Consider the following 27,594-nt stretch of genomic DNA (forward strand, 5'->3'; position numbering starts at 1 on the left):
TTGATTTAAAAAGAAACCAAAGCAAAACCTACAAAAAAAAAAAAAAACTTAATTAACAGTGGATAATGCAAGTGACACAAACAACAAGTTAGAATCATAAAACAATCATCATTTGTGCAGTCTTCAATGAAGCTCCAGCAGTATTTAACGTAACTGCTTCTTTTTACATAACCATTCTTCGAAGTTCTAAATCTGCAGCGGGCTGCTGGGACTTGCTGCCCCAATCATGTCCCATTACAACTATATTCTCTTACTATATTTTTGTGCATCATAGGGTCTGTGTACACCTGGTCACTTAATGTGTTTTTAGTGATAGGATATCTATCTGATTTGTTAAAATGGTTCCATTTACACGGCCACATAAATCTGTCTCTGCAAAACGGATATAAATCAGATCTTCAAAGAGATTCTTGCGCTAACTGCAAATTTAACAACACATTCTCACTCCCAACTCGTCACATATTGACGCTTGGTTAGGACCCTTTGGTGTCACTCTTTAACACATAGGGTACCCCTTTAGTGTCATTTTTGATGTGCAGGGTACTTTTTGTTACTTTAAGAAACCTTTGGCGTCAATATGCAGATGCGAAGGGCATGAGAATTTTATCGTCATTAATTATATATTGGTTAATAATTTTACCACTATTACATATATGTTGGGGTGTGTTTTTCAATTTAAACAGCCAGAATAATTGTATTTACATTACATTACACTATTTATGCGTTTTTGAGCACATAACCCAACCCTTACCCCTAAACCTAACAATTTCTCAATATAAATCACAGGATATAAAAGGCAGATACAACTACAGTCACAATTTATTCAAAAAATATTACTATTCCAAGTCTTCTGAGGCAAAACGATTGATTTGTAAGAGGAACAGATGCAATCACTGTCTCCATCCGCCATAAAGCTCAGATCAATGTGTGCAGTCTGTTCACAAATTCAAAAATTGCCGCCAGACGAAGCATTACATCAGCTTTGGTTGTGAAATGCCATTGGCTCTTGTGTGTGCCTTGTGACCGACTGCATCATGCTAAAGTCCGGGAGTATCTTCTGAATGAGATATGACCGTGTTAATGGAGTGGGATCATTTTCATAGATTAAAACCTTATGTTGTACTCTGTTCTTCGCATAAAGATATTGAATGACTTCAGAAGACTAGCAATGCAACTTATTTGTAAAAATTTTTACTGCTGCTTTGGTCAGTTTTTGCAAAAAATACCTGTGACTATACTTTCATTTGCCTGTTACGTGTTTTATTTTGTCGAGAAGTAAGTAGGTTTAGAGTAGAGGTGGGGTTAGGTGCTCCAAAATAGCTATGAGAGTATAAATGTATATAAAATTATTTCTATTTTTACAAATGCATGCAAATAATTAAATGTGTCTTGATCTGACACATAAGGCATACAACTGAAAGCAACAAAGTACCCTGCACATCGAAAAATGATGCTAATGGGGTACCCCTAGTGGTAAAAAGTGACGCTAAGGGGTCCTGACCAAGAGTCAATATGTGACAAGAATCTCAGACCACCTCCTTAAGCAGTGTAAGTGATCAGCAGATTTAAATCTATCTTAAAAGCATTTCAGAGGGCATTTACACAAGGTCTTTTCATAATTGGATAGCTATCCGATCAGAGAAAACACATGAAGTGATCAGGTGTAAACTGGCCCATAAGGATTATTCAATGACGAGGGCCGGAGGTAGTATTCTTATTTCTGATACACTTTAAGTTCATATGCCATGTTAATTCAAATTAATTTGTCCTTTTAAAATCAATCAAAATTGCATCTTGATGGCAGTGGATGTTTAACAGGGTCTCATTTGAGCCCGACTTGATTCGTGAACTCCGCTTTTTTTTTCACTTAAACCTAACCTGTAACTTAACATCACATATAAAACATACCTGCTCATGTATTGTAAATGCAGTTTGAATATGATTTTTAAAGTATCTGGGGTGTCAGTCCCATTCTGAAAACAAAACTGCATGTGGTGCTTTCAAGTTACTGAATTTTTGATTTTTGATTCAGGGGTGAACAATAAGCAATTGTGTTAAGTCAAGGCAATGTTATGGCTATGGCATTTTTTCATAACTTATTGACACATAATAAGCCCACCCTACCTATATCTGTATCTTATATAATTGAGTGTGAAATTGGGGATAGGGAATTTATCCATAACCTTCTAAAAAGCAATCAATGAAATCAAGGCTGTATTCAGTTTAGTGTTTAAAAGTGTTTGATGGATGTGGGACATTTATATTACGTATTGATTTTCTTGAAACTGTTCATCAAACATTTATTGTGCAACCTCATTGTGTGTGTTATTCTACACACTTAGTAGGATTATAATGTTATTTGGTGTGCCCAGCTGTTCCTCTCACTCCAAGTGTTCTGCCTTGCTAAATATCATTAGACGGTTGACGCATGCAATCCATCTGTTATTCTTTAATTGTGGTTTGTCAGAGGTATCATGCTGGAAGGTTACAAGGAAAGATGGTGGAAGGTTGATGGGGTAATGCTAGGTAGGTGTCGCAATGCAAAGACAAGGCAAAGTGATCATTTGGGATATGGTTGTAATTTAACGTTAACATATAAAACTAAAAAAGATTTCGATGTTTTTAGGGACATAATTATTTCCTGTAGGGCATTCAGTCATTTGGAAACATAAACCTCCTTAAACTGTTTGGCAGATTTCACCACATACTAACCAATTTGTACAGATTGAGTTGTTAAATTCTGAAGCAGCTGGTTTAGAAGTGAAAGAAACACTGCAGTAATCCTCTAGCCCTCTCAGCATCTGGACCCCTGCAGTTCCTCAATTACTATGCCAGGGCTTTATTTCAGGCACAGAAACTGCAGGGGCTGCTGTTCTCTCAACATGGCTAAACAATCACTCCTAAGAAGCACAGAAAAACAGTTTATATTAAGCTGAAAGAGAAGCTAGTCAGCAGGAGGGGATTTTATGTTTGAATCTGATGTATGTGCTTTTTTGTTATAATTTTTGAACATTTTGGAAAGTCTCTTGCAGCCATGAAAAACTTCCTCTTTACTGTACTTCATTTTCAATGAGTTAAAATCTTCACCTTGACAGGTACATTTAAACTGGGTGGTAGTTTATGAAAGGAACAGTTCACCCAAAAATTTAAATGCTGTCATGCTTTTCTCTTCTGTGTAACACAAAAGGACACCTCTTGTATGTACTGTCACTATGTCATGCAATTACAATTAATAAAGCCTGAATCTTCAAAAAGGAATCAAAAGATGAAAAAACATGCCTCCACCTACAAAAAGAGATGTACATATATCTGATTAAATTCGTTGCATTTTCCAGCTGAAATGAACACTAGTGGCAGTAAAACACCAACAACTTTTGTTCCTTTTCAAACAAATTATGATTATGGGGAAGTTCATAATCAGTTGATAAAGAAATATTTTCATGCAGTGCCTTGCACAATACAACGTTATGACCTCCTCAAAACACTTTTACCATAGATTTGTACACTAATACAGCTTTATATTTGCATCACAAAATTGCCTCTTTATGTTTGGCTTTCTGGTGTAGTAAACTTGCTCATTAGCTCACCTGATACAGCACTGCACGTGCAATGTGAAGCGTTCAGCTACGATTCCCATGAAACATGAGTCACGATAAAAGAGCTCAAAGACTTAGAAGCAAGATAAAATGGCATGGTTGCTTCAGGAGCTTTTGGTAACACTTCAGTAAGATTTAGGGTAGATTTTAATGTAGCTGTCTGGTACATTATTTTCAAACGCTACAGAGCATTAACTTTTTAAGACTACTTACTGGACATTTAATTTTCAAACTGCCGCTAAATGTGCAAGAAGCAATGTAATATCATTTTGCAGACATATCACCACAGGCATGTTTTTCCAATGAGTCTGGGTAAAAAAAAGTTGAATTTTATGCATTTTTAATAGTGTGTGCAACCATGTATAACTTTCTACATTAACATCCTTTCAGTTCTAAGTTAATTTCTTCCTCTACAGAAGCACATTTCAGGTGGTGTTGCATTAAGCACAGTTCATGAACTACATTTCTCTCCGCACTCATCATTAGTTTGGATTAAACTCTAACTCCATGGCTGCATAGCGCTTCAGGACTTTGACCCTGAAGTCAGGCAGTAGTTGAGTTTTATATAAGCCATCACATAAATCTGCAATTGTCGTCATGGGATTAATAAAGTACGTATTTGTTTGTTTGTATAACACACATCTGTCATTGTTTTCACAATTAAGCATGCAGGCTGATAATATTACATATTTTAATATCAAATTATCAAAAAGCATTTACACACACAAACATATGTAGCAGTGAGTAAAGGCTGAAATACACTACATGACTCTTATCTGAACTGATTTTAAAATACTTGGCATCATACACTTGCCGACTTTGTAAATGGTTATAGAGAAAAAACGTCTCGGGTTACGACTGTAACCCTTGTTCCCCGAGAAAGGGAACGAGACACTGCGTCGGTAACGACACTAGGGAAACCCCTCAGCGTAGCGCGTCTGAAGCATGAATGAAACTATTCCAATCCTGATTGGTGTTGCGTCATGACGTAACATGTGACGGTGATTTAGAGCGGCGAGGGAGATACTGCATAAAAGCCGCAGACTGCTTTTTCGCTTCCTGAAACCTGTCGACGACTATATTGACTGCGTCACCGAACAGGCCAGCAGGCGATATCGGGGCATCTAGGAGAAAGGCCCTGTCCTTTTCCTTCATCCCCGATAAATTTAGCCACAAATGTCTCTCCGTGGCCACCATGGCTGCCATGGAGCGGCCGATAGCACGGTGCCGTCACATGTTACGTCATGACGCAACACCAATCAGGATTGGAATAGTTTCATTCATGCTTCAGACGCGCTACGCTGAGGGGTTTCCCTAGTGTCGTTACCGACGCAGTGTGAGTTCCCTCGAGGGGGAACTGGGAATCACACACTAAACGACTGAAGAGAGCATACACTACCAGACACAATAAACTCATGCAGAAGCATGTGCCTCGTTGCCAGATGTATGACAGATGAAAACAATATGTTTTCTAAAATATGTTTGAAATCCACAGACTTGATGGAATCATAAGTCTGAAGCTAAAAAAAAAATCTGTGCTCATAATACATGACGTGATTTTCTGTGAAATCTTTCAACTCTTAACTACCCAAAATCTGCAGACTAACTCTGACTTTTAGCAACTAGCGTCGACTCCTCCAGACTAAGAAGGGTCGGTGTGCTAAGATAAAGCATAGTGCTTTGATACTGTGAAGATTAGCCTCTGGCACAGCTTATCTCAGTGTGCTGCTAAACACTAAAATCTGTAAATACAGACACATTATGGTGCAAGTGCCTTTACATGTGCAGTCTACTGTAAGTTGCTTGGGCTAGTGCTGTATACTAACAAGCAATTTTGTCTGGAGTTGCTGTCATCAAAGGGTAAGCAACTCTTTCATCCCTTCACTTTTATCACACATCAGTTGACGTAGAAAGCCCAGACATCCCGTTAGCAGGCTCTCATTGGAGACTTTACAATACAGTGGAGGGTTTTCAGTGCTGGTTTTAGTAGCAGTCTTTGACTTTCTCACTTTCTCTCATTTGCATTATAACGGTTTGCACTTAGTATGAAGTGGTGAAGAGCAAATTTATGATAAAACCGTAAGTGGGCTGTATGAAACCATATGAAAAACATATATGAAACCTGTTAGAAATTGGAACCATTTCATACCTGTCAATACATTTTGATATTAAATGTATAAATATAAAAGATAGGCATGTACTTAAATGATTTATTGCAAACATACATTTATAATAATACAATTATTTTTTAAATGTATTGTTATACTTTATATACAAGTCAAAATTATATATCACCATTTTATTTCCGTATGGGTCAATAACTGTTAAGCTCTATTGACAGCATAATTGCTAATGCTGAATACCACAACTCATTACAGTTACAGTATAGGGCTCTTGCACTGGCAATAAACCGTGCCAGGATTCGGGAGGGTTTGAGAGCATAAATGTGAAGCTAGTATAGCTAGCATTTTGTTTAAGCACTTGCATTAATTATTTAGTAAATCCCCATTCATTATTTGAGCTGTAAGGATGTCTAAATTGGATGAACTTCTGGTTATGCAGTACTGAATGCTATGAGTGTATTTCTTGTGGGAGTAAGTCCTGGTTGGGCTGGATGCAGGATCAAGCATTCCTTGCATTGATTGCTATCCCTGATGGCATTGTCTTCAAATGAGACAAAAACTTTACAGTTTGAAAATGAATTTCTTCATAAGGAGTATTAAGAGAGAAGAGAGAACCATTTTCTCAGTAGGAGGCAACCATCAGCACATCAGTAGCTCTAACGCTGACAAGGAGCCAATGACACTGCAAGCAGCGTGGTTCACATGGTGAGACGGCTGACGACAGCCTGTTACTGCTAACATAGTTTATACAGAACCTGAAGTAAAGACATGGTTGAAAAGTGAATTGTAGGCATATGAATCTAAAGAGAGACTGTATCCAGACTAATTGATGGGTTATGTGGGGATTGTTTGTTTTGTTGCGTGGAAATTAAGCCTTGTGGTGTAGAATAATGTCATTGTTGAACAAACAGATGCTGCCCTTGCTTTAATGGACAGCTGGCATCGCTGTAAATTTCGTATTTTGAAAAGCTTGATATACAATCCCTCCACATATGCACACACTCTTTGTCTTGTTTATGTTAGGACAGTCCTTCTGTCTCTGACACAGAGACACCATGCTAGCTTCTAAACATATTTTGTTTTACAGTTGGTAATGTCTGGAGGATTGTTTTGTTTGGGGAGCACTGCTTGTAAGGTTACAAGGTTACTCTTGTGAGGTGAGAGTCAGCTAGCTTCTATAAATCTTTAGTTTTACTGATATGGGTCAGTTAAATACGGATGTCAGCTCTTTAACTTATAGGGGCCAGTACAGCTTTGTGAGGATTTTGGTGATCATTGCCTGTGTGTCAAGATTCGTTACAGACCTTCTGTGCAGCTTTTATAATTGCGTGCAGGACCACGGACAGCTCATGCATCAGTACAGCACATCAGTAAAGAAAAAAAGCTTTTAGGCACACACCAGATTTGTCTCTTTTTTTGCCCCTGCTTTACATTTAAATTCTATGTGACTTAGACTTTTTACAGCACCTTCTGAGGTCACTACTACATTGCTATTTGCTTAAAAAAGGCATAGACGTGATCATTCATATGAGACTTGATTATTAACTATGTATAATACTATGTGTACATGTTCAGTGATATAAATTACAGTGACAGGGATTGGGAGAAATATAATTTCAGGCTTCCATCTGCTGTTTTGAACATCAAATAAGAAATAATGATATGGCGTGATACATATCTGTGTGAGAGGGAGATTTGGTTCATTAGTCACTCGTCCCTGGCACTCACCTTCAAAACACATCAATTTGATTATGCAAAATGATGCCTATTAAGTGCCACTTCAGAGAAAGTGAAAGTGTGTGTTTACAGTGGTCTGCATGTAAATGTTAAGATCATCTCTTTCAACATCAAAGGCCGTGACACTCCACAGACACCAACTGCCACCCACCAGGGCAGGAAATGACATGCAGGTACAAAAGAACAAGGTAGGAGAGCAGGGTTGTGTAATTAGCTAGGGCTAACGGATGATTGATGAGGGGAGCTACTTCAGTTCCATACACTTGTTCTTTTTCCTTTTTCCTCTGGAAAAAAAAAGAGCATTTTAGCCCTGAGCGCTTCACTGAAATAGTCCTGTCTGAGTGAGCTGACAAGAGGCAGGAGAGTAGAAGAGCTCTCTTTAAATACTAGAGCCCTAAAGAACAGCAGGCACTGGCTGCTTGACAGATAATTGTACTGTCTATCGCAGTCTACTTTCTCCGCTACTTCATTTCAACCATCCATCCAGTATAGGTGGTTGTTGAAAATGTCACCGTGCAATTTTTATTTTATTTATTTATTTAGTTTCTCTCAAGGTTTTATTGGGAATTATACAAAAGTTAGTTGCTATTATAGACCAATTCTGGTTGGTCGAGTTAAACAGCACTGGGACTTTTTAATGTTTGTAGCACTCTGCTTCTGTGTTGGTGAGTTCCAGACAAACTGTCAATCTGCGTATTGGCAGTAGGGAATTTTCAGTGATTCCTTCAGTAGTTGGTGGCAAATGAGTCACTGAATCAAAGCTGATATATTAAAAAAAAACTCTTTTTGTTTAGGAATAATACAAGTGACTGTATTTATGAGTGAGTCATTGAATAATTCACTCAACCGCTTAATTCATTCAGGAACTAAACAAGTAACTGCAAGAAAGAAAACACCACCTTACTGTATGTACGTGCAATGGCTCTGCTGTGACACTTGTCTAAAACTATTTCCATTGCTGGGGTAAAAACAGACAAAGCACCTGCCATTGTTTCTAAAATTTAAGCCGTTCATTGAACAATAAGGCAAATTACTTACATTTTATCATCCGATATAGTGTTATTTTATAGTTTTATAGCATTTATTAATATTTTAAATTGGCTTTTATTTTTATATTTTTAATTTTCATTTAAATTTAATTTGACATTTTTAGTAATTTTCTTGTGCTTTTGTCAATTGTATAATTTATTTAATTATATTTAGCTTTATATTTAAGTTTTAATCATTACTTCCACTTATTTTATTTCAGTTATTATTTTATTTCAGTTAGTTGCCAAGGCAGAGTTTCTGATTTTCATTTAAGTTTTATAAGTTTTTCTTCTAATATGTATAGTTTATTTTATTTTATTTCCATTTTATTTCAATTAATGTTTTGTAATTGTTTTAATTAACAATAGCAACACTGGTATAAAAGCAATATCACACTTGTAAACGTGATGTCTCTCTGAATATCAGCATGTCTGTGATTACCTCCAGCCTCATGCCTACGGCCAAATCACTGCACATGCAATATTTTGTAATCAAATTGTTTGGAAAGAACTGGAATTATGAGCAAATGCAGATATGCAGCAATGACATTGCCATACGACAGCCTATGGAAAACACTGCCCCTGCTCTCTGCCCTGTGTTCTCTGTAGAGGAGCTCAGCCGCTGTTTCCGAGTGGAGGGCAGGTCAAAGGGTGAGGCACCCCATCACGCCCACTGCTTTCACACAAACAGTGCACCAATGCTGGATGAAGCCTTTAACCTCTGTTTTATAAGCCCCTTCTCATACGGTATTAAATTACAGCCTCTTCTAGTTTACTCGGGTCAGTTTAGATAGAGTCCAGCTCGACCACATGGCACCACTCGAAAGGAGTCTCAAGAGCAATGCACAGCTCCTATTTTCAGTCTTACAAATGCTGTAAACATTTATGATGAAGATGGTGCTTAATTAGCTCTAATGATAATTTTGCAAAGTAGAGCTGTTTTTATAGAAAACAGGGGAAAGTGGCAGTACTTATTCGTAAGAATGATGATTGTTGCATCAATGCTGTTGGGTGCAAAGCTCTTTGATAACTGCACACTGCAGCAAAGACTGTTCATCATCAAGTCAAAGGGCCAGTAAAGGTTGTACTTTCTCTGATCTATTCAGTTCTGTCCACTTGCATTAGGTCATAGCAATGTGTTTCATGGGCCATTAGGCTTTGAAACTCTTATGTCTATGTAGAGGTCAGCAATGTAATCTTACTTGGCTTTAGAAGATGGGATTTACCAAAGTTTGACAATGGACGAAGTAGTTGAGAAAAAGAGACAGTGAGAACCAGACTAGATGGAGCAAAAGGGATAAAGCTAGTGGAACGGAGACAGAGAGATCAGGCGGCTGACGCAGAAGGCCAATGATCAAATACAGATGTCTCCCACCGCTTATTTGAAGGGGTCAATAATGCAAATCTCCAGACACAGTTGTTCTCTGAACAGTGGTTACCCTCATGCCATATCTCATATTGTTGATGGGAAATTAATGTTATGGTACTTAGAGTTTGAAATATTTGAAGGAAAGTTTTTTTATTGCCTTATTCTATCAATATCAGTTGAATTTAACGTTGAACCTTAAATACACGTTTTTTTCATATATGACAAAGTATTTCAATAAAGTAATTTGTGTTCTTCCTCATGTCTTTTGACAGGTTTGTCCTGGTGTTTGGCTGCTTGGTGCTGTCTGTGTTCTCTACCATTCCAGATCACCAGGAAATGGCCTCTCGAAGTCTCCTGATCTTGGTAAGAGCTGAACTACAGTGTCAAACAAAATCCAAACAGGATAAAGCATGACAACAGTCTCATGCTAAGAAGTTTAAAGAAAAACATCACATGAACTTTGTGTTAACTGTACTCTAATACTGCAGCTAATTGTATGTCTTGGGCCTTATATAATGCTACATCATACATTTATTGATGTTGTATAGTCTATGCTTCAATGCTTATGATTACCACTGTTATAGTATTTAAGAAGAAAAAGTCAGATACTGCCTGGCATAGGAGATATAGGCAATATTCTCTACTTTTCTCAGTGCAGTTCAGTGGGATAGTGCCCATTTTAAATTCAATCCGCAACACTTACTGAGATTCATTTGTGTCCTAGCCGGCAACGCAGATCGCAACAGCTCCCTTTGCAGTAAATTTCCTCTGCCGTCCACCAAATTCAGCAGATATCTGTCTGATGACGTGTCTCGACACATAATTAAAGGCAAATATGGTGAAAATTTAATAGTACTGTACAACACAGGTCAAGTCAACCAAATCAGTAAATCACAAAATAAATGCAACCAAATATTCCCCACTTTTATGCCTTATGGTTTGCTTGATCCAGCATAATGCAGTATGATGGAATATTGTCAATAGTTATTTGATTACAAAGCCCTGACATAAGCCAGCAACAGGTGAGAGACATGAACACTGGATCAAAGGCTCATATTATGCTGGTTTTCTGTTCCTGGAAGCCTGCTGGTTTGTCTACTGGTAATGATGGCCATACAAATTGACCTGATTTGTTTTATTGACTCAGCTGACACCAAACATGATCTGTATGATGTTCAACATCTGTAGGCAGTGCTCTGAAGCTACTTGTATGATCATAATGGAAGTTCTTTTATTCAGTCATACTGCTGCCCCTTTAATTGACATTGCAAAGACAGGATGTAAGTCAAGAAAATAGAGGTCTTTTAAAATGGCTTTGACCTCTTTGAATTGAGTATGGAACTCCATATAAGGTTACCAGTCCACATCTAACTGCTGTATGTGTGCATTATTATGTTTACACACTTTTGTATATGTGTATGTGTTTGTATATGCTTTATAGTAGGCAAAATGTTTTATAGTGGGCAATATGAATTATTAATCAAACACAATCACCTAAATTGTACATTGTCTCTCAACTGTTTGAAGAATATAGAAGTCTGATTAATTTTAGTCAATTAATTTATTCAGATGCATTCTAAGAAAAAATCTGTAAAAATAGGGCACTTATCTCTGTTTTTTCAATCATTATTTATTTAGATAAATGACTTTTTTTGCCAGAAAACCTGTGCTCTGTCTGAATCATTTTTGAAAACATTTGAACTGTACTGTAGTTGATTTCTTTAAATTATAAGTAGCTTGTAGTTTGACAAACAAAGGACTGGAAGTAGCACTAAATATATAGTATATATGAATAAAAAAGAGCTCACTAATGGATCCATAATCAGGATATCTGATTATTACCTGACTATTCCACTTCAGTCAAGAAATAGCTGAGCCACAGATTGTATTTTTCAGGCAAGGACACCTCCATCTGTGTTTATTTATTAAAAAGTGCTGTTGTGCACAATGTACAGTACTTCTCTCACTGTGTAATTCCAGTGATGTATGTAATGTAGCTGTAATGTAGTTGGTTAACAGAGTTATAATTTTTAGAACCACAGATGATACAAGGACACACCCACACAAACAAACTTGAAAATGTCTTTCTTTGTCTTTGTAGGAGTTTGTGATGATTGTGGTGTTTGGGCTCGAGTACATCATTCGAATCTGGTCTGCTGGTTGTTGTTGCCGTTACAGAGGATGGCAGGGGCGACTTCGCTTCGCAAGGAAGCCGTTCTGTGTCATAGGTGAGTCTTTAATCAATGTGCAAAGTTTCCGTCCATGAAATGAGAATCATGAGGCTTTCATAGTTTAAGATCAGACTTTTCTCATTTCTAAATGAGGTCATAGAGTGAGATCTGTATTATAAAAGGAGTTCACTGTTATCTAACCTGTTCAAACCTGAGAGATGACCAGATTTACTGGCCATAAACATTTCTTTCCTCCATGAAACTGTAAATAGCATTATTTATATATATATATAGTGTGTGTGTTTATATAAACAGCACAGGCCAGCAAGTCACTCACAGCATCATACAGTATGAGATTTGAAAGAAATTGCATCTGTGACAAGAATGTGAAGACATTTTGGGAATTCATTGCTCTTTTTCTTTTTTCTTTTTTTTTTTAATCTGGAGGAAAAATGTTCTGGGGCCACAAGGTTTTCTGTAGTGTATGGTATAAATAAAGGAGTAGCAACATTTTATTTACCTGCCAAAGCTGATTTAATTGCTTTTGATGGTTCCAATGTGTTCATTTTCAACCCTGGTTACTCGCAATGACACATGTTAAAGAAACAAACACCCACATCATCATTGGTTATGGGAGGTCCAAATATTTGGTGACCCTACAGTATTCAGTGGTATTTCTAAAGCACATGATGTTATTCATAATGGATGCATTAAATTGCTAAAAAGTGACAATCCCGAAAAAATTTATCAAATGGTGAAAGATACATCATGCAGATGCGCTGGGACACATCATCAGTGATGTATCCTGGGGTCATTGGGTGTTTCGGGTCTTTCAACATCAGACACCCTCGCCCAAGCGACCCAGCCGGTGTTGATCAGACCTCGGCCTGTGTCCCAGCAGCAATTGCCCATGGTTCTGCCCTCTTAATCCAAAGCCACCTAGTGGCTTTCTCTGCAGCTTCAGTTGTGGATTTGATCGCCTTTTCGCCTCCCCGGTGATACCTAGAAGTGTGAATGCTTTGCAGAGTGATCGCCCTGCAAAACCCCTGCCAGCCCTGCCTCCTGCACTCTTCAACCAGCTCTTGGTGTTTAGCACGCTTCCTCTCATTGGCCTCGTCCATGCGCTCTTCCCAAGGCACAGTAAGCTCCAGCAAGATCAATTGTTTGGTGGAATCTGAAACAATGATCATGTCTGGACGAAGCTGTGTAGATGTTATTCTGGTTGGGATCTTCAGTCGTTTATCAAGATCCACTTCCAGTTGCCAGTCAGTAGCAGTTGCGAGGAGACCAGACTTTACTCTCAGCTGTGGGTGGGCCTTCTCTCCAGCTCTGAGGAACTTGATGGTCTTTGGCTTATGGTGGTGGCCCTTGATGGCCTTGATGGCTGTGGCAATACTCTCAGCAACTGCCTTAAGCACCTGGCCGTGGCGCCAGCGATAGCGCCTTTCTCCAAGGGATTTTGGGCAGCTGCTAAGGAAATGTTCTAGTGATCCCCTTCCTGAACAGAGGGGGCAGGAGGGTGTCTCACTTTTACCCCAGATGTGGACGTTTGCTGGACTTGGTAAGACATCGTAAATGGTTTGGACTAAGAATCTGATTTGATGGAAGTCTTTTTTCCAAATGTCAGCCCAAGTGATCTTACGTTGCTGAACGTTATCCCATTTAGTCCAAGCTCCTTGCTGCCCCATTCCCACCATCCTGCTAGCCCTTACTTCCTCCACGCCTGCCCGCACTTCCCCTTGAACAAGATGTTGACGTTCTTTACCTTGCGCATTGTCAACTCTCATAACCGGGAAGTAGCCAAAACCTGCACGCCCTGTTGCTGTGGGCCCCACCAACGCCTTGTGCCTCAGTCGTGACTCCGCAGCTTCCAACGATATTTCTGCACTCCATTTCCTGCCTGTTCGCACCTGTATGCCAGCTGCTGCCACCTTTGGATCACTGGACTCTCTATACTGCCATACTTCCCGTGTTCTTGCCACCATGAACTCTTCAATGAGGCTGCTAATCGGGAGTTGCAGGACATTGCTGGTGCCGTACAAAGCAGCACTGGTCAGACTGCGAGGTAGGCAAGCCACCTTCACAGATAGCTGCTGATCTTTCTCTCCAGGGCCTCAATAGTTGTTATGGGCACCTCGTACACTAGCAAGGGCCACAGGATCCGGGGCAGGATAGAATGCTGGTAAATCCGGGCCTTAAACCTCCCTGGAAGACCTGATTTGTCCACCTTACTAAGCCAAGTCTCCAGCTCTTTACTAGCTTTCTGGATGGAGGCAGAGTCTTTGAGGCTACAGTCAAAGAGCTTACCGAGGCTCTTGCCTGGCTGCTCAGTAATGGATGGAATTGTGGCACCGTTCAGTGAAAATCGGAACTTATCCACTACTCTCCCCCTCTTTAGCACTAGCGACCTTGATTTTGCTGGCTTAAAGCTCATCCTTGCCCAGTTAACCCTTTCAGTCGTGAGTTTAAAATATTATTGCGGTCCCCCCAGAGTTGTTTTTTTTAAGGCGACCATTATTTTAGAACGTTTCCCCTTACTGTTTCCATGGCGACGCGTCATGCTTGTCACATGACACACCGCAGCCACAATAACACTGTATGACAGATGGATCGCTTTTATTTCCTTTTTCCTTTTTTATTTAAAATATTCACAAACTTGCATTCCATGTCATGAACAATCTGATATTCCAATTCACAAATATGTGTAAATGAGTGTGTTTTGTCGTTTAAAAACCTTTCTAAATGATCTTGATCGTGATCTGTAATGTGAGATGGGTGCCGCCATGTTTGTTCGCACTGCAGTCCTGTCAGTCGGATTTACAGAACGTGAATTCATCAATTTCTCCCTAAATACAAGTAATAAGTGGCCAGTGAACTGGGAGAAGAATAGAGTGAACTTTATAATTACTTACACTATGCATATCTGATATGAATAAAACACATCGGCAAATTAAATTTGAATGGATTGTTATTGTTGCTTCCATAGACTTATGTGTGTATTTTGTGGTTAAAAACACTGCATAGTTGTCATAATAGTGCACTTCTCTCTCTGGCTCAGCGCCAGCTAAACCGCGAAAGCACAGTTTGAATTTGGCAGTTATGTGACGTCACCGAACGTTCTAAATCCCATATGTGGGACCGTACTCCCAGTGGCACGGAAATTAAAATACCGCTCAAAGGGTTAATGACTTTTTCTAGCACTTGAATAATCCACCTACTGCCCGGGACAGATGTAGTTGTGACGGTCAGGTCATCCATAAAGGCTATTATGGGGGGCTGTCGCACTCCCGTTTTCATCACAGGGCCTCTGCACTCCACCTCTGCTGACTTGACGATCATGTTCATGGCGAGGGCAAAGAGAATGACTGAGATGGTACAACTTGTAATTATGCCTTTCTCTAGTCGATGCCAGTCTGATGTACCTGATCCAGCAGTGACTCTTAGACTGAAATTGCTGTAATAGTCCAGGATAAGGTCCATAATTTTGCTGGGAACATGATGTCGTTGGAGGGCAAGCACAATAAGATTGTGAGGTATGGATCCATATGCGTTAGCAAGGTCTAACCATAATACAGTGAGGTCTCCTTTTCCTTCTCGAGCCTCGCTGATGAGTTGTGTAATAATGACTCCTGTGTGTTCCAAACAGCCAGGCACTCCTGAAATTCCACCCTTTTGCACAGAAGTATCAATATATTTGTTCTTTAGGAGGAATTCAGTAAGTTGTCGTGACAGGATGCTGAAGAAAATCTTGCCTTCGACGCTTAGCAGTGAGATAACTCTAAACTGACTGATGTTTATTGAATTATTTTCCTTGGGGATCCGTACGCCTTCTGCACATCTCCACTGCTTGGCGACTCTTCCCCTGCGCCAGATCACCCTCAGACTCTTCCACAGGTGCCGAAGGAGTTGCGGGCAGAGCTTGTACACAATGTATGGGACACCGCTAAGCCCTGGAGCGGACGCTGATCTGGCTCTTCTTGCCACCTCCTGAACCTCTATCCAGCTGGGCTCTCTCATAACAAGAGTCAAATGTCGGAGATTGTGGACTTATGAGGCCTGTATATGGTTCCAGTTCCAGTTCTCTATCTGGGTCGCTCAGGGTATTGTGCAAGATAGAGTTTACTTCCTCAGTTGAGCACATGAGACTGCCACTGCGCTTGTCACCTAGAAGCTTCTTAGTGAAGGAGAAAGGGTTGGAAATAAAGGCAGAACGCTTCCTCGCTCTTTCCTTACCCCGCCTTCGGTGCCACTCTGCCCTGCGCATGGACATGAGCTTTTTTCTTAGGATGTCACGAAGCTCAGCAAGTGGTTGCTTTTCTTCTTCACTTGCCCTCTTGTACTGATGTTTGAGACTTCAAAGCTCCTGACGCAGTTGGTATATCTTTATGGCTCTACGGTTCCTAGAGTAGGTGGGCTTGGTGTTTCTACTCTCGACAAGGCCAAATCTCTCAGACGCATAGCCGACAATGACCGCCATCATGGCCTCAAGCCGGCTGTCCACTTCCCCTTTAGCCGTAGCTTTCAGGATCTCGCAAACATCGGTGTCAAACTGTGACCACATGGTTTGGCTGTTAGCTGAAGGCCACTTGATCCGCTTTTTTGGAACTACTCTGCAGGAATTGGAGGGCTCGACTGCTTGGAGGGACTGGGCTCTGTGGGGTGATTCCTGGCCGGGCTCCTCCTGCGTCTCACCAGAATCAGATCCTGTGCGCTGCAGTACGTTCTCCCGCTCTGTGCATTTCATCCTTGCCTGATGTATCTTTAGGCCATCAAATATATATTGATGATAAGAAATGTTTCTTGAGCAGCAAATCAGCATATTAAAATGATTCCTGAAGTAGCATGTGACACTGAAGACTAGAATAATAGCTGCTGAAAATTCAGCTTCGCATCACAGGAATAAATCACATTTTAAAGTATATTCACAAAGAAAACAGTTGTTTGAAATGGTAAATAAATACAGACTTGGTGAATTGTACATCTTCATTGCAGCTGTTCAGCCATACAGTGCCATTATGAAATTGGTGCGGTTTTATGCATACTAGGGATAAGAGTTAATTAAAAACATAATCTACTGGAAAACAAGATTCATACTTATTTCATATATTCATTGTGCTCATCCTTGACAATTTTGGATTGAATATTTTTCACAGATTTTTAGGCGGGCAATCTGGGAAGTTATATGGAGAAAATGTCTCTCTACTAGAATGATTTTGACTCCCTTGCTAGTGCACTTAGAGCTGAACTAGGCAGCCACTAAAATGTGTGAAAACCTGAAAAATACCCACTTATAATAAAGTGGTGCAGGTATGACGTCAAAACCCAGAAGACTAATTCGCCATGGGTTCCCTCGAAATTTTCCTATAGAGTTTTATAATAAGGTTTTTCAAAAAAAAAATTGTAAAATAAAGTCTAAAGTCTATGGTAAACCTAACTGGACGATACTTGAATGTTTTGTTCTGCAGTGTAAACTGCATATACTCACACCCCGTACATTCTAATGTAGCTATTTATTAGAAACATACGTTTTTTTTAAATAAACTTAACAGCTTCAAATTTTGCGTTTTCAGTATGGGTGTGTGTAATTTACATTGTAGAGCAAAACGTTCAAGTATCGTCAAGTTAGGTTTACCACAGACCATATTTTACTCATAAATTTAAAAAAAAACCCATAGGAAAATCTTGAGGGAACCCATGGCGAATTAGTCTTCCGGGTTTTAACGTCATACCTGCACCATTCTATATCAAATAATGTGGTGATGACAATTTGATTAATGGTTGGTCTTTAGGGCATTCAATTTCCATATCCATGTGAAACTTCATCATAAAACCATTAGGCTACTTTTTGAAACAAATTTGAAGGTAATGGATGTTTTTAGAGACTTGTGAAGGTGGCTTTATAGCAGGAGAGTTAGTTTTAAGTTTTTTTTAACAAATGGGTTGGGAAGCTGTTTCCAGAATAAACTTATTCAGACAAGGTTTATTTTGCTTTGTCAAATTTAAATTAAGTGTACGTTTCCTAATTAATTGAACAAGTCATTAGCAACCATTAGATGGTATTTGTGTGTTAAACTGATGAATGAACCCTGCCAGAGAAAGAATAGTGTTCAGATGATGATGTATGTGATATTTTTGTAGTGCAGGAAAACACTCCAGCAGTTTATAGCAACACCAAGAATGCTTGTCCCCTGCCATTTCTCAAAGTTAGTTCATCACATACTGCACAAAGAAAAAAAACATTTATTTCAGATTTAGTTTGCTGGCATAAAATTTAAAATGTATATACTGCATTGTGTAGCTAGATTTCTCATCAGGGTAGTTTGATATATAGCATTGACCTTACTGAAAATCTGGTATTCAAAATCTATTTTAAATAAATAGTTCATTTAAAAATGAAAATTTGCTGAAAATAAACTCACCCTCAGGCCATCCAATATGTAGTTGCATTTGTTTCTTCATACATGGGAACAGATTTGAAGAAATTTAGCATTACATCATTTGCTCACAAATAGGTCATCTGCAGTCAATGGGTGTCGAATGGGTGAATGAGCGTCCAAACGTCTGAAATATGAGTCCTCTATACATATTGCTGTCCTTTAAATCTGACATAAACATGAAAAGTTTTAGGACTTTTGTTGGTTACACTTTATTTCGATAGTCCACTTTAGACATTCTATTAACTATAAGTAACTTTGTAACTACATGTCAACTAATTCTCATTAATTTGCAACTACATGTCTACTAACTCTCAGAGTAGACTGTTAGGGTAGGTTTAGGGTTAGTAGAATAAGTTGACAAAGAAAGTGTTAGAAGATATTAAGCAGACAATCTACTAATACTCTACTAACTGATAGTTGACATGTAGTTGCAAAGTTACTTACTGTTAATAGAATGTCTAAAGTGGACTATCGAAATAAAGTGTTACCCTTTTTTTTAGAACAAAACAGATTGTTAGATGTTTTATATGAGTTGTATTCAATTAGACACATGCTAAATAAAAGCATTGTCACTAGAGGTTTCAGGCTTTTGGACCCCATAATACTTCAACATTCTTTTTTATTAGATAGTGGAACAAAAAAAATTCACTTTTCAACAGGGCTGATTCTGAATTGTAATGGTGGGCTGTTTCATGTGACGGCCTGATGTTTTTGAGTTCATGAGTCATCTCTCTGCTGTGCTGGATAACTGGAGTCATAATTTATAGATCCAGAGTGCACTTCTACACCTAAATAAGCATTTCCCTCCCAGCTCGAGGCTCCCTGAAGACTTTAAGAACACATGTAATGTGTTGATTTGACTTATAACGACAGACTACAGCAGAGAGCAGCAGAGTGGCTGAGCATGAATGCCCTTTCTCCGGAAAGTTTGAGTTCATCAGCTACAAAGAATATGAGAAATTAGAGGAGGATCAAAAAGAGAAAGAAAATATTATTGCAGTTGAGTAGTGCCTTGGAGTTGTTTGTGTTCCTTGAGGGTTTGATGTCGCTTCTCCAAGTGGATGTGGTTTCTGTGTGAACTTCCCGTGTCCTTCTCTTGTTCTTTTTTGTTTCTTTCTCCCTCTTTTCCCCTCCCTCAATCCTCTTTTCCCACAGAATATGGGCAAAATAACAGTTTGGAAATCACTCTTTTCAATAATGTATATTAATCTACGTACCTCTGTGAACTTTCATTTAAGAAGTAAATTGTCTAGTTTGAACTGAGGAGATGTCATTCTCATTTACCTGAATTAAACTTGACAGTATTTCAGGTTAATGAGACATTTACATAAAAACAGAAGACATATGTTTCATTGATGTACAGTGGTGGTTCTCGACCAGGGAGTCTGGGTTCACTAGGAGGCCTCAGAAAACTAACACTTAAAAACTATGACTTTAAATTATTAAAATTAATTTTATTAAAATAATCTCAATTAATTAAAACACACAAAATTAAGATGTAAACTGAAATCTTTTTTTCTCCACTCAAGTGTTTTTATTCAAGAACATGCAGTTTCATTTTAGATTTAGATTCACTTTTTTTATTTACAGTATAATTATTACAAGGACAGGTCACCTAGGAAGTCAGGTGCCGCTTTCATAGATTGAACCAAAAAGATGATGCAGGTTAAATGTATTTTCAGTTAAGATCGTCATATTTTAAAACAGTCAGTTTTGTCTTAATGAGTCTCCTTAAAAATATGATTTCTGGGCCCTGATCACCCATTAGGAATAATGACCAGCTGTCTACACATTATACTCCCTAATACATTTATTTCTTATTACTGCTTATTTATTTTATTATCTCTTTTATTATCTACTAAGAAAAATAGTCCATTATAAAATAGAAAACAACTGGCCTGGCAACAAGATTAAAGAAAAGAAACTGGTATGTTGCCAAATGCAAAAGCATTCGACCAGTCAGAATTAAATTGTCCAGAGGACCATGCATCTACATAAATATTTTAGAATTTTACATGCAGTTAAAGCACACATGGCAAATGATATCTCCTGTGATATTCTGCGATAATGCTACTCATTTAAAATGTTTTCTAACATAAATTTTTCTGTTTTTTTCCCCCAACCGTCAGACATTATAGTGCTTATTGCCTCTGTTGCGGTGGTTTCAGCTGGGAGTCAAAGCAACATTTTTGCAACATCTGCACTGCGAAGCTTAAGGTTTTTACAGATCTTGCGAATGGTACGCATGGACCGCCGTGGAGGAACTTGGAAGCTTCTGGGATCTGTAGTTTATGCACACAGCAAGGGAAGTTTATTGTATTGACAAGTCACCATCTAGAATTTTTTTTTTTTTTGAATGACTTTGATATACTAATTTAAAAGCACGCTTTGTTTTATGAGCAAAAACTACTGTATCATTTCCTGAAGTACTTTATGTAGTTTTGTAAGTATCATCCTGGTGTGCAGATGTCCTCTTAATGTCAGTATCTTCTTCTCTGTCGAACAGGAATTGGTCACCGCCTGGTACATTGGGTTCCTTGTGCTCATCTTTTCCTCTTTCCTGGTTTATCTGGTGGAAAAGGAGTTCAATAAAGACTTTGCCACCTATGCGGATGCATTGTGGTGGGGCACGGTGAGTCTCCACACCACACATCTCCTCACAATGGTACATTTCACCAGAGTCCAAGTAATATTCTGACTTATACTGAGCTTCACAAAAGAAGTTTTTGTGGTGCCAAATGCGTGTTCTTAGCATTCTGCAACTCTTACGCAATTATTCCTGGGTAATTTTCGCCACTCTTGCTAATGTCCAACATTACTGGAAAACTGCAAGATGTACTGGTTTCAGTTTAATATGATCATTGATATCACATTTCAGTTATATTTTTCAGGCTCAAACTTTTTAGCCTTTTGATCATTGCCTTCCACCTTGTTTGGGAAATTGAAACCGTTTCCATAAAGGTTATACGGAGGCCCATTAGATTCAATTTCCATGGAGATAGAAAGTAATCATGATGGCACAAAATGACAAACGCCATCTCTGGTCTCGCTTGGATGCCATTGATGGTTCAGAGAATAAATTTCAGGCTCATATGGGTTGTTTCAACCCAAAAGATACACAAATGCATATTTATGCATAAGTGTAGACATAAACACATACAGATTTATCTGTATTACAAAAAAATATCTAGAACATATATATATATATGTATATATAACTACTAGGTAGCAGGTCTGTTCTGATGAGGTCGCAAATTGCAGGGGAAAAGCAATGCTAAGTGCAAATAATACAGTGTAACTAACCAGGTAATCATGCATAGAAAAATAGATGTATTAACTTTAACGCTTCCTGTATATTTGTTGTTGATGTCAAAGACAGTAAAGCTCTGTGCTATTTTGGCCACAAATTCAGTCTGTCACTAGGTAAAAGCTAGCCAAATTAACCAGATGCCAAAATGGACAAGTTGCTTGACATACCGTCATCCTCAAAAACCATAAACAAAATTACACAAAGTAAAAAGAAAAATAACCCAAACTACGCTAAACACCAGCTCACTTGCAGTGAGGATAAACAGTTTATATCGACCCCAATGTGTTTTATGCAGTCAGTTATTAGCGGGTTAGAGCATGAATTTTTAAAGAAAACAGAATTGTTTTCTGTTCAGTTTATGTGGAATAATGTTGGGACTATGCAGTTTGTGGTAACATTAATGAATGTATTAGAATCAAATTTAAAAATGTAAATACAAAAAAATTTAAATTACATTTTGTTCACTTTTGTAAACAATTTTAAATCTGAGTCCTAAAGGACATTCTGTCATAAATCATTATAATAGCCTTTATTCAAAGTTATCTGATCCAGATTGGCAAGTCTTTCATCATCTTGGCAAATTAAGATCAAAACTTAAGTTATGTAGTTCACAGATACAGATACAAATATAAGTACATGGTGACTCGAAAGTTCTCCATTGACCCTTCCTATTTTTTATTTTGTGTTTGTTTTTTGTTTTTATTAGATCACCCTCACTACTATAGGTTATGGAGATAAGACTCCTAAAACCTGGACTGGACGAATGCTATCTGCTGGCTTTGCCCTGCTCGGGATCTCCTTCTTCACCCTGCCTGCGGTAAAGCTTACTTACAGCCAAATAAAAACAAAATAAACATCCTCATTGCTTCTTTACACTACTTACAAAATTAATCCAGTGTTTGTTTATCTTGTCACTTCTCCAGATACAACACTAATAAAGAAAATCATTTGCATAATTGGGACAGTTGCTAATGTTCTTCTTGGTTTTCAGCTTTCTCTACAAAATTGAAATCTTATTCTTGGCTAAATTTTCATAAAGCAGAAGTTAATTTGGTGTCTTTGTGAGAAAATGCAAAGGCAGTTTGGCTGATTACCCTGTCAGAGCAACACGGTTTGCAGCCAAATGTACAAATCAGCTTAAATGGGCTGATGGAAGTGGTGGAAATGTATGTTCTAATTTCGAATTAAACAACTCACCCCTTTGGACTTCCACTTTTTGTCATTAAATGATAATCTTTGAGGGAGCTGAGTTTGACCACTCAGATCAGTTAAATTAAAGATGCTAGCATGAGTGTGTTTCCGACAGTCCTATTGTCTGAAGCATTAGTGACATGGTTCTACTTTACTTGCATTGCAGGGTATTTTGGGTTCAGGTTTTGCCCTGAAGGTTCAAGAACAGCACAGACAGAAGCACTTTGAGAAGAGAAGGAATCCTGCTGCCTGCCTCATACAGGTCAGACACCAGAGCCGTTACATCTGCCCTCACATTTGGGGAGATTACAATCCTGTACAGTAGAATTTGGTTTATGGTGTCATTTTTATGACAATGTCAAATGTCATGCCTCTGAGTAGAGCACTGTTTGCTAATGGTCTCATATATTTTTATATAACTGTTATTTGTGTCTAAATGCGCCACAATGGTCTTTGTTGCCTGATAAATCTTTTATGAAATGGCTGAGACTGCGGATAGTGTTACCTAACAGGCAAATATGATTCATTTCACAGCAAAGGGATTTTATTTACTTGGATATTCAGTGTTTTGCTGGTTTTAATAGGGGCAGATTTTGTTTTGATACCAGCAATTAAGAGTTTGTTGCAAAATGCATTGGGGGAACTTTACTTCTATGTGTTTGTGTATGTATGTGTGTGTACATGGTATTCCCTACATTATGGGGACCAAAAGTTCCCACAGTGATAGCAGTACCAGTAATTTTTTACCTTGTGGGGACATTTTTGATGCCCATGAGCAGTGGTGTAGTGGAGGGTATACGCAGGTATACAGCGTATACCCACTTCTTTATCAGTCGGCTTTGCGTATACCCACTTCTAAATCCCCTCTGATGCGTATCATTCAGTAGTGTCCTGCATTAGCCAAAATCATGGCAGTCCACCATGACTAGCTAATCAAATCGCATGTGAATAAATGCAAATATTCCCTAAACATACCCAGTAAAGACAGTGATGCGCCGGCTTCCCTTTGAATTTGATTGATGATTGCGTCCGCGCCCGCCTCTCATCTCAACAAATCACGTGAATACAAGCGGAGTCGGTCTGGGGCTTGAGTGCATGTCAGGGAGGCGCGCAGAGTGATAAAATAATATTTAATTATTGACTTGAACTAAATATGCAAGACTAGTCTTACGTCACTGTTTATTTATTTATTTATTTTTTTTTATTTTTTTTTTTACATTTATTTTCTACACAGAAAAGAGTGTACACAGAAACAGAAAGCAATGATAAACACAATGTGTGTCACGTCACTGTTTATAACACAGGCCGTTCATCCTTTGCTGGGCCGCTTAAAGTTCAACCCAAATATTCCCCGCTTATGGGGACATAAATTAACAGTATACCCACTTCTCCAGGCACCACTACACCACTGCCCATGAGGGCTTATAAATCACAGTTTCACAGAATGAATGTGTTTTGTTTTTATTTTTTAAGATCTAAAAATGCAGAAAGCTCTGTGTGAGAGGTAGGGTTAGAGGATAACAAATATAGTTTGTACAATATAAAAACCATTACATCTATGGAATGTCCCCATAAAACATGAAACCCTGTGTGTGTGTGTGTGTGTGTGTGTACCTGGTATTCCCTACATTATGGGGCCCAAATGTCCCCACAAGGATAGTAATACCAGTAAATTTTGACTTTTTTTTTTTTTTGACTTCATGAGGAAAACAACTTAGAAATCATACAGAATGTTTTTTGAAAATCTAAAAATGCAGAAAGTTTTGTGTGATGGGTAGGGTTATCGGTAGGGAATAGAAAATACAGTTTGTACAGTATAAAAACCATTACGCCTATGGAATGTCCCCATAATGATAGGAATACCAATAGGAGTGTGTGTGTGTGTGTGTGTGTGTGTGTGTGTGTGTGTGTATTATATTTCTGCTTACAATGTTTTACTCTCCCTAACCCTGAATAAGGCTGCGTGGCGATATTACTCCACTGATGGTAATCGTCCTTACCTTGAGGCCACTTGGCGTCACTATGAGTCTACAGTCCTTGTCCTGAGGCATGTATGGGTGCCTGCTCTGACTGAAAAAACAAGTGTAGTTTTTTTTTACTAATCTGCTTTTTTTCCTTTTTTTTCTTCTCTTTCTCTTCTATTGGCTTGTTTTTCTTCTGTTTTTCCTCTTCTTCCTTTATCTCTTGTTCTTTTGGTTTTATATATTTTTGCATGTAGTGTGTGTGGCGTAGTTATGCGGCTGATGAGAACTCGGTTTCCGTTGCTACCTGGAAACCACATTTGAAGGCGTTGCATACCTGCAGTCCTACGAAGTAGGTACAAACTCCTGGCAGCTGCTATTCTATTTCCTATTCTATGCCTGCTCCCTCGCTTCATTCATTTTCCACAATAGAAAACTTTCATCTTTCCCTCTATTTGTTTGATTTCCCCATGTAACGTAATTGTGCCTGTCTCCCACACGTTTCATTCTTCTTTTCACGTCCTCTTCATTAAATTATTAAAAAAAGTAAATTGTCCCTTTTCGTATTTATCTGATATTTTCATGGCCATCACAAGAATCATTATAAATAGACAATAGCAGGTCTAATATAGGGCTAGCTGTCCATGAAATCACCTGATTGCAGTCTTTCTCTCAAAATGAAAGGGGAAAAAATGAAGCGAATGGACAGTAATGTTTCTCTCCATTTCGCATTTATGCCCACATTCTGTTATAATGGCCCAATCATAGATGAAGTGAATGAACAGTGCTCCATCTTGGTAAATAGTATTAGCAGCAGTCAAATTGGCGAACTGATTAAGACAAAGGACATCATTGCTTTTGGCTTATCATTCATATATGCCCTTGTATCACACAGGTCCCTGAAATGTAAATAGACCTGCTATAATGCATTACTGTAAATACACAGAGAATAAACTAGTCATTTAGTAGGGCTTCAAATATGGCACGTTTGTTTGCTTGAGCTTTTGAATGTCATGCAATACACTGCATGTTTTGATATGCATGTATATGCTAATGGTTGCATTTATCCATGCATTATGTTTTGAACTGGCTGTTGCTTTTGATGCGTTAGTATGCATGAAGTATTTTATGGTAAACTGGATCCAAAGAATCTGAACTTGTGTCATGTGTAGTTTATTGTCAACTGAAGATTCATTGAAAACATCTCACTTATGTATTTCTCTTTCTACACCACCTTCTGACACCCAAAGGAAGGATCAAGGAGAGTCAACTACAAGGTTTGTATTGTTACATATGCTATATACTGTATACTATAAATCATTTACAACTGAGACAGAATTTTAACCATTACTGTTGTTATGCTAGTGTCAAACCTCATTTGACTATAGAAGCCTGTTTCTGCCTTGAAACGAAACATAAAAAGGTAATTGCGACTTTGTCTCACAATGTTACTTTCTATCCTAAAAATGAGGCTTTATTTATTGTAATTCCAACTATATTTCTAATAATTGTGAGTTCATATCTTTTAACTGTGACTTTATATCTCAAAATGTGACTTTATATTTTGCAATGTAACTTTATATTTCACAATTGTATTCCACATAACTGCCACTTTAAATTTGCGCAATTGTGATTTTATATCTTACAGTGAATTTCCAATTTGACTTTATACATGTATAAACCTGCAGGTAGCTCTCACTTATGGCTTTGTTTCTTGTAATTGCAACTTTATAGCTCACTATGTGATTTTATCTCTCAAAATTGTGGCTTTAAGTCTCACAATTGAGACTTTATTTCTTATTTCAACCTTCATCTCGCAATTACTTTTTTACATATTTATAATCTGAGGAGGAAACAGGCTTTTGATCAGTATAGTTTGGCCAACACAAAATCATCTTTCCTCTGATGTCTGAGACTTTGCTGCCATCTGTTATGAAGTGCACACTAATTTTCATCAGTAATGTATACATTAAACAAATGTAATGGAATATGGAATAGCAAGTAATTGAGATTTATTCATGTTTGTCACTTACCAGACAAATGTGATTATTGGGGGCCTTGACTTCAATTAGAGAGAGAAAATAATGGAGATGAAAAAGTCAAGTCAGACTGTTTGAATGACTGCATTACACAGTAGCTACAAATGCATAGTGTCATCAGTCCAGATAACAGGAAGAGCTAGTGGGGTTATTTGCATAATTACTAAGATAGAACTTCAGATTGAGCCGTAATAGTGTGGCCAGCATGAACAAGGCCAGACGAAATCATTTCCACATCATTATGTATTTATTAAGTGCAGAACAAATCAATTAAAATAATCTATTTGTCTGTAACAATTGTCTTGAAGAGTGAACATCAGATTTCAAAGAGGCGTTTGGATATGGTGCTTCTGTGCGTTCTGACCAGTTGTTTGTGTGAAACGACTATCCATCCACTCATTTATGATGCAGTACTCATCAATGACCAAGAGGCAATGATACCATAATTAGCATGGTTGCTAATGTGACATTATTGAGCAGAAGTGGATGACTCACTGCAGTGCTGCATTTTTGAGTGGCCGCTGCTCTTTTCTCTGACTCATGTTCAGCTGTCTGTCCCATTGTTTTCTCTGAAATAGAGAGGAGTACAGTGTATTTTCTCTTCAACTGGATACTGATAATGTTTTTCTGTG

General features: G+C 38.2%; 1 pseudogene; it reads left to right on the plus strand.

Moving 5' to 3' along the window:
* LOC107738470 (potassium voltage-gated channel subfamily KQT member 5-like) overlaps positions 1-27,594 on the plus strand; it is a 152,355-nt pseudogene that overhangs the window by 113,427 nt on the left and 11,334 nt on the right.

This window comes from Sinocyclocheilus rhinocerous, unplaced genomic scaffold (assembly GCF_001515625.1).
Source record: "Sinocyclocheilus rhinocerous isolate Xijiao unplaced genomic scaffold, SAMN03320098_v1.1 scaffold1907, whole genome shotgun sequence".
Taxonomy (NCBI): Eukaryota; Metazoa; Chordata; class Actinopteri; order Cypriniformes; family Cyprinidae; genus Sinocyclocheilus; species Sinocyclocheilus rhinocerous.